Below are 7,500 nucleotides of genomic sequence, written 5' to 3' on the forward strand. Positions count from 1 at the left end.
GTGGTGTACAGGAACCCCCAGATCTCTCTGTCCTGCCCCTTGACCTAAATTGATTCCATTTAGGTAGTAATCTGCCTTGCACCAAAGTGGGTAACCATTGATTTATCCACATTAAATTGCATCTGGCCACTCACCTAACTTGTCCAGGTCACCCTGTAATCTGCTAACATCCTGATGACATTTCACCCTGCCAGCCAGCTTAGTATCATCAGCAAATTTGCTAATGTTATGGCTAATAGCATCTTGTAGATGGTTAAGATATATGGTAAAAAGCTGCGGTGCCAGTAGTGATCCCTGCGGTACCCCCTGGCCACTGCCTGCCATTGGGAAAGGGAGGCGTGGAGGAGTGCGGAAGGATGAGAGAATGCAGGCTGCAGCCTTATGAAGCAGGGGGAGGGCTTGCAGTTGGCCTGCGTAGGGATGTGGGAGACTACAGGAGCCTGGTGGGCAAGGGCTGGCTGAAAGGCAGCTGGAGGGACGGAGGGAGGGAAGCACGCACAGAGGAGGAAGAGCAAAGAGAAAAGAGAAAAAAAAAACAAAGGGGATAAAGAGAAAGAGCAGCAAAGAAAATGTCACTGGCCAGCACGCCTTGAAGTAGGGAGAAAAGGAAGGGGCCGGTGCCTACGGCCATACTTGTCTGAAAGCGCCCGATCTCGTCTGATTTCGGAAGCTAAGCAGACTCAGGCCTGGTTGTACTTGGATGGGAGACCGCCTGGGAGTACCAGGTGCAGTAGGCTTTTTCCGCCAGCAGGGGCTGCTCAAGTCACTCCTCTGCACTTGTGTTGTGCCACGCAATGGAGCGGCAGGTTATTTTTGCTGCTGCTGCTGCTGCTGCTGTGCCGGCCATCAGTCGCCTGCAGGCACCAGACAGGGAGGGGAGGAGAGCGGAGCGCTGCCGAAATCAGCGAGAAAGACGGAAAGAAAGGGATTGGGGCTGCACGCTGTCTGCGAGTGGCAGTCAGGAAAGGAGGACAATAGGTGCAGGAGTGGCCATTCTGCCTTTCGAGCCTGCACCACCATTCAATATGATCATGGCTGATCATCCTTAATCAGTATCCTGTTCCTGCCTTATCTCCGTAACCCTTGATTCCACTATCCTTGAGAGCTCTATGCAACTCTTTCTTAAATGAATCCAGAGACTGGGCCTCCACTGCCCTCTGGGCAGAGCATTCCACACAGCCACAACTCTCTGGGTGAAGAAGTTTTCTCCTCATCTCTGTCCTAAATGGTCTACCCCGTATTTTTAAGCAGTGTCCTCTGTTTCGGCACTCACCCGCAGCGGAAACATGTTTCCTGCCGCCAGAGTGTCCAATCCTTTGATGATCTGAAATGTCTCAATCAGATCCCCTCTCAGTCTTCTAACTCGAGGGTACACACAAGCCCAGTCGCTCCAGTCTTTCAGTGTAAGGTAATCCCGCCAGTCCAGTCCAGGAATTGACCTGGTGAACCTACGCTGCATTCCTCAATAGCCAGAATCAAATCTGGAGAGCAGAACTGCACACAGTACTCCAGGTGTGGTCTCACCAGGGCCCTGTACAGCTGCAAAAGAACCTCTTTGCTTCTATACTCCATCCCTCTTGTTATGAAGGCCAGCATGCTATTAGCCTTCTTCACTACCTGCTGTACCTGCATGCTTACCTTCATTGAGTGGTGTACAGGAACCCCCAGATCTCTCTGTCCTGCCCCTTGACCTAAATTGATTCCATTTAGGTAGTAATCTGCCTTGCACCAAAGTGGGTAACCATTGATTTATCCACATTAAATTGCATCTGGCCACTCACCTAACTTGTCCAGGTCACCCTGTAATCTGCTAACATCCTGATGACATTTCACCCTGCCAGCCAGCTTAGTATCATCAGCAAATTTGCTAATGTTATGGCTAATAGCATCTTGTAGATGGTTAAGATATATGGTAAAAAGCTGCGGTCCCAGTAGTGATCCCTGCGGTACCCCCCTTGCCACTGCCTGCCATTGGGAAAGGGAGGCGTGGAGGAGTGCGGAAGGATGAGAGAATGCAGGCTGCAGCCTTATGAAGCAGGGGGAGGGCTTGCAGTTGGCCTGCGTGGGGATGTGGGAGACTACAGGAGCCTGGTGGGCAAGGGCTGGCTGAAAGGCAGCTGGAGGGACGGAGGGAGGGAAGCACGCACAGAGGAGGAAGAGCAAAGAGAAAAGAGAAAAAAAAAACAAAGGGGATAAAGAGAAGAGCAGCAAAGAAAATGTGGCTGGCCAGCACGCCTTGAAGTAGGGAGAAAAGGAAGGGGCCGGTGTCTACGGCCATACTAGTCTGAAAACGCCTGATCTCGTCTGATCTCGGAAACTAAGCAGACTCAGGCCTGGTTAGTACTTGGGTGGGAGTCCGCCTGGGAATACCAGGTGCAGTAGGCTTTTTCCGCCAGCAGGGGCTGCTCAAGTCACCCCTCTGCACTTGTGTTGTGCCACGCAATGGAGCGGCAGGTTATTTTGCTGCTGCTGCTGCTGCTGCTGCTGTGCCGGCCATCAGTCGCCTGCAGGCACCAGACAGGGAGGGGAGGAGAGCGGAGCGCTGCCGAAATCAGCGAGAAAGACGGAAAGAAAGGGATTGGGGCTGCACGCTGTCTGAGGGTGGCAGTCAGGAAAGGAGGACAATAGGTGCAGGAGTTGGCCATTCTTCCTTTCGAGCCTGCACCACCATTCAATATGATCATGGCTGATCATCCCTAATCAGTATCCTGTTCCTGCCTTATCTCCGTAACCCTTGATTCCACTATCCTTGAGAGCTCTATGCAACTCTTTCTTAAATGAATCCAGAGACTGGGCCTCCACTGCCCTCTGGGGCAGAGCATTCCACACAGCCACCACTCTCTGGGTGAAGAAGTTTCTCCTCATCTCTGTCCTAAATGGTCTACCCCGTATTTTTAAGCAGTGTCCTCTGTTTCGGCACTCACCCAGCAGCGGAAACATGTTTCCTGCCGCCAGAGTGTCCAATCCTTTGATGATCTGAAATGTCTCAATCAGATCCCCTCTCAGTCTTCTAAACTCGAGGGTACACACAAGCCCAGTCGCTCCAGTCTTTCAGTGTAAGGTAATCCCGCCAGTCCAGGAATTGACCTGGTGAACCTACGCTGCATTCCCTCAATAGCCAGAATCAAATCTGGAGAGCAGAACTGCACACAGTACTCCAGGTGTGGTCTCACCAGGGCCCTGTACAGCTGCAAAAGAACGTCTTTGCTTCTATACTCCATCCCTCTTGTTATGAAGGCCAGCATGCTATTAGCCTTCTTCACTACCTGCTGTACCTGCATGCTTACCTTCATTGAGTGGTGTACAGGAACCCCCAGATCTCTCTGTCCTGCCCCTTGACCTAAATTGATTCCATTTAGGTAGTAATCTGCCTTGCACCAAAGTGGGTAACCATTGATTTATCACATTAAATTGCATCTGGCCACTCACCAACTTGTCCAGGTCACCCTGTAATCTGCTAACATCCTGATGACATTTCACCCTGCCAGCCAGCTTAGTATCATCAGCAAATTTGCTAATGTTATGGCTAATAGCATCTTGTAGATGGTTAAGATATATGGTAAAAAGCTGCGGTGCCAGTAGTGATCCCTGCGGTACCCCCTGGCCACTGCCTGCCATTGGGAAAGGGAGGCGTGGAGGAGTGCGGAAGGATGAGAGAATGCAGGCTGCAGCCTTATGAAGCAGGGGGAGGGCTTGCAGTTGGCCTGCGTGGGGATGTGGGAGACTACAGGAGCCTGGTGGGCAAGAGCTGGCTGAAAGGCAGCTGGAGGGACGGAGGGAGGGAAGCACGCACAGAGGAGGAAGAGCAAAGAGAAAAGAGAAAAAAAAACAAAGGGGATAAAGAGAAGAGCAGCAAAGAAAATGTGGCTGGCCAGCACGCCTTGAAGTAGGGAGAAAAGGAAGGGGCCGGTGCCTACGGCCATACTAGTCTGAAAACGCCCGATCTCGTCTGATCTCGGAAGCTAAGCAGACTCAGGCCTGGTTAGTACTTGGATGGGAGACCGCCTGGGAATACCAGGTGCAGTAGGCTTTTTCCGCCAGCAGGGGCTGCTCAAGTCACCCCTCTGCACTTGTGTTGTGCCACGCAATGGAGCGGCAGGTTATTTTTGCTGCTGCTGCTGCTGCTGCTGCTGCTGCTGCTGCTGTGCCGGCCATCAGTCGCCTGCAGGCACCAGACAGGGAGGGGAGGAGAGCGGAGCGCTGCCGAAATCAGCGAGAAAGACGGAAAGAAAGGGATTGGGGCTGCACGCTGTCTGCGGGTGGCAGTCAGGAAAGGAGGACAATAGGTGCAGGAGTTGGCCATTCTGCCTTTCGAGCCTGCACCACCATTCAATATGATCATGGCTGATCATCCTTAATCAGTATCCTGTTCCTGCCTTATCTCCGTAACCCTTGATTCCACTATCCTTGAGAGCTCTATGCAACTCTTTCTTAAATGAATCCAGAGACTGGGCCTCCACTGCCCTCTGGGGCAGAGCATTCCACACAGCCACCACTCTCTGGGTGAAGAAGTTTCTCCTCATCTCTGTCCTAAATGGTCTACCCCGTATTTTTAAGCAGTGTCCTCTGTTTCGGCACTCACCCAGCAGCGGAAACATGTTTCCTGCCGCCAGAGTGTCCAATCCTTTGATGATCTGAAATGTCTCAATCAGATCCCCTCTCAGTCTTCTAAACTCGAGGGTACACACAAGCCCAGTCGCTCCAGTCTTTCAGTGTAAGGTAATCCCGCCAGTCCAGGAATTGACCTGGTGAACCTACGCTGCATTCCCTCAATAGCCAGAATCAAATCTGGAGAGCAGAACTGCACACAGTACTCCAGGTGTGGTCTCACCAGGGCCCTGTACAGCTGCAAAAGAACCTCTTTGCTTCTATACTCCATCCCTCTTGTTATGAAGGCCAGCATGCTATGAGCCTTCTTCACTACCTGCTGTACCTGCATGCTTACCTTCATTGAGTGGTGTACAGGAACCCCCAGATCTCTCTGTCCTGCCCCTTGACCTAAATTGATTCCATTTAGGTAGTAATCTGCCTTGCACCAAAGTGGGTAACCATTGATTTATCCACATTAAATTGCATCTGGCCACTCACCTAACTTGTCCAGGTCACCCTGTAATCTGCTAACATCCTGATGACATTTCACCCTGGCAGCCAGCTTAGTATCATCAGCAAATTTGCTAATGTTATGGCTAATAGCATCTTGTAGATGGTTAAGATATATGGTAAAAAGCTGCGGTGCCAGTAGTGATCCCTGCGGTACCCCCCTGGCCACTGCCTGCCATTGGGAAAGGGAGGCGTGGAGGAGTGCGGAAGGATGAGAGAATGCAGGCTGCAGCCTTATGAAGCAGGGGAGGGCTTGCAGTTGGCCTGCGTGGGGATGTGGGAGACTACAGGAGCCTGGTGGGCAAGGGCTGGCTGAAAGGCAGCTGGAGGGACGGAGGGAGGGAAGCACGCACAGAGGAGGAAGAGCAAAGAGAAAAGAGAAAAAAAAAACAAAGGGGATAAAGAGAAAGAGCAGCAAAGAAAATGTGGCTGGCCAGCACGCCTTGAAGTAGGGAGAAAAGGAAGGGGCCGGCGCCTACGGCCATACTAGTCTGAAAGCGCCCGATCTCGTCTGATTTCGGAAGCTAAGCAGACTCAGGCCTGGTTAGTACTTGGATGGGAGACCGCCTGGGAATACCAGGTGCAGTAGGCTTTTTCCGCCAGCAGGGGCTGCTCAAGTCACCCCTCTGCACTTGTGTTGTGCCACGCAATGGAGCGGCAGGTTATTTTTGCTGCTGCTGCTGCTGCTGCTGTGCCGGCCATCAGTCGCCTGCAGGCACCAGACAGGGAGGGAGGAGAGCGGAGCGCTGCCGAAATCAGCGAGAAAGACGGAAAGAAAGGGATTGGGGCTGCACGCTGTCTGCGGGTGGCAGTCAGGAAAGGAGGACAATAGGTGCAGGAGTTGGCCATTCTGCCTTTCGAGCCTGCACCACCATTCAATATGATCATGGCTGATCATCCTTAATCAGTATCCTGTTCCTGCCTTATCTCCGTAACCCTTGATTCCACTATCCTTGAGAGCTCTATGCAACTCTTTCTTAAATGAATCCAGAGACTGGGCCTCCACTGCCCTCTGGGGCAGAGCATTCCACACAGCCACCACTCTCTGGGTGAAGAAGTTTCTCCTCATCTCTGTCCTAAATGGTCTACCCCGTATTTTTAAGCAGTGTCCTCTGTTTCGGCACTCCAGGAATTGACCTGGTGAACCTACGCTGCATTCCTCAATAGCCAGAATCAAATCTGGAGAGCAGAACTGCACACAGTACTCCAGGTGTGGTCTCACCAGGGCCCTGTACAGCTGCAAAAGAACCTCTTTGCTTCTATACTCCATCCCTCTTGTTATGAAGGCCAGCATGCTATTAGCCTTCTTCACTACCTGCTGTACCTGCATGCTTACCTTCATTGAGTGGTGTACAGGAACCCCCAGATCTCTCTGTCCTGCCCCTTGACCTAAATTGATTCCATTTAGGTAGTAATCTGCCTTGCACCAAAGTGGGTAACCATTGATTTATCCACATTAAATTGCATCTGGCCACTCACCTAACTTGTCCAGGTCACCCTGTAATCTGCTAACATCCTGATGACATTTCACCCTGCCAGCCAGCTTAGTATCATCAGCAAATTTGCTAATGTTATGGCTAATAGCATCTTGTAGATGGTTAAGATATATGGTAAAAAGCTGCGGTCCCAGTAGTGATCCCTGCGGTACCCCCCTGGCCACTGCCTGCCATTGGGAAAGGGAGGCGTGGAGGAGTGCGGAAGGATGAGAGAATGCAGGCTGCAGCCTTATGAAGCAGGGGGAGGGCTTGCAGTTGGCCTGCGTGGGGATGTGGGAGACTACAGGAGCCTGGTGGGCAAGGGCTGGCTGAAAGGCAGCTGGAGGGACGGAGGGAGGGAAGCACGCACAGAGGAGGAAGAGCAAAGAGAAAAGAGAAAAAAAAAACAAAGGGGATAAAGAGAAAGAGCAGCAAAGAAAATGTGGCTGGCCAGCACGCCTTGAAGTAGGGAGAAAAGGAAGGGGCAGGTGCCTACGGCCATACTAGTCTGAAAACGCCCGATCTCGTCTGATCTCGGAAGCTAAGCAGACTCAGGCCTGGTTAGTACTTGGATGGGAGTCCGCCTGGGAATACCAGGTGCAGTAGACTTTTTCCGCCAGCAGGGGCTGCTCAAGTCACCCCTCTGCACTTGTGTTGTGCCACGCAATGGAGCGGCAGGTTATTTTGCTGCTGCTGCTGCTGCTGTGTCGGCCATCAGTCGCCTGCAGGCACCAGACAGGGTGGGGAGGAGAGCGGAGCGCTGCCGAAATCAGCGAGAAAGACGGAAAGAAAGGGATTGGGGCTGCACGCTGTCTGCGGGTGGCAGTCAGGAAAGGAGGACAATAGGTGCAGGAGTTGGCCATTCTGCCTTTCGAGCCTGCACCACCATTCAATATGATCATGGCTGATCATCCTTAATCAGTAT

The 7,500-nt window shown here is 52.1% G+C and overlaps 5 non-coding genes across 5 annotated transcripts; all 5 read left to right on the forward strand.

Moving 5' to 3' along the window:
- The first annotated feature begins 619 nt into the window (after positions 1–619).
- Positions 620–737, forward strand: LOC132812195 (5S ribosomal RNA). The gene has a single exon (XR_009643520.1). It is a non-coding gene; the product is annotated as a 5S ribosomal RNA (ribosomal RNA).
- Positions 738–2,266: 1,529 nt separating this feature from the next.
- Positions 2,267–2,385, forward strand: LOC132812198 (5S ribosomal RNA). Its single transcript, XR_009643523.1, has one exon. It is a non-coding gene; the product is annotated as a 5S ribosomal RNA (ribosomal RNA).
- A 1,526-nt stretch (positions 2,386–3,911) lies between these two features.
- Positions 3,912–4,030, forward strand: LOC132812169 (5S ribosomal RNA). Its single transcript, XR_009643495.1, has one exon. It is a non-coding gene; the product is annotated as a 5S ribosomal RNA (ribosomal RNA).
- A 1,543-nt stretch (positions 4,031–5,573) lies between these two features.
- On the forward strand, positions 5,574–5,692 carry LOC132812179 (5S ribosomal RNA). Its single transcript, XR_009643505.1, has one exon. It is a non-coding gene; the product is annotated as a 5S ribosomal RNA (ribosomal RNA).
- Positions 5,693–7,065: 1,373 nt separating this feature from the next.
- LOC132812187 (5S ribosomal RNA) lies at positions 7,066–7,184 on the forward strand. The gene has a single exon (XR_009643513.1). It is a non-coding gene; the product is annotated as a 5S ribosomal RNA (ribosomal RNA).
- The last annotated feature ends 316 nt before the right edge of the window (positions 7,185–7,500 follow it).

The sequence above is a fragment of the Hemiscyllium ocellatum genome, unplaced genomic scaffold (assembly GCF_020745735.1).
Source record: "Hemiscyllium ocellatum isolate sHemOce1 unplaced genomic scaffold, sHemOce1.pat.X.cur. scaffold_2594_pat_ctg1, whole genome shotgun sequence".
Classification (NCBI taxonomy): domain Eukaryota; kingdom Metazoa; phylum Chordata; class Chondrichthyes; order Orectolobiformes; family Hemiscylliidae; genus Hemiscyllium; species Hemiscyllium ocellatum.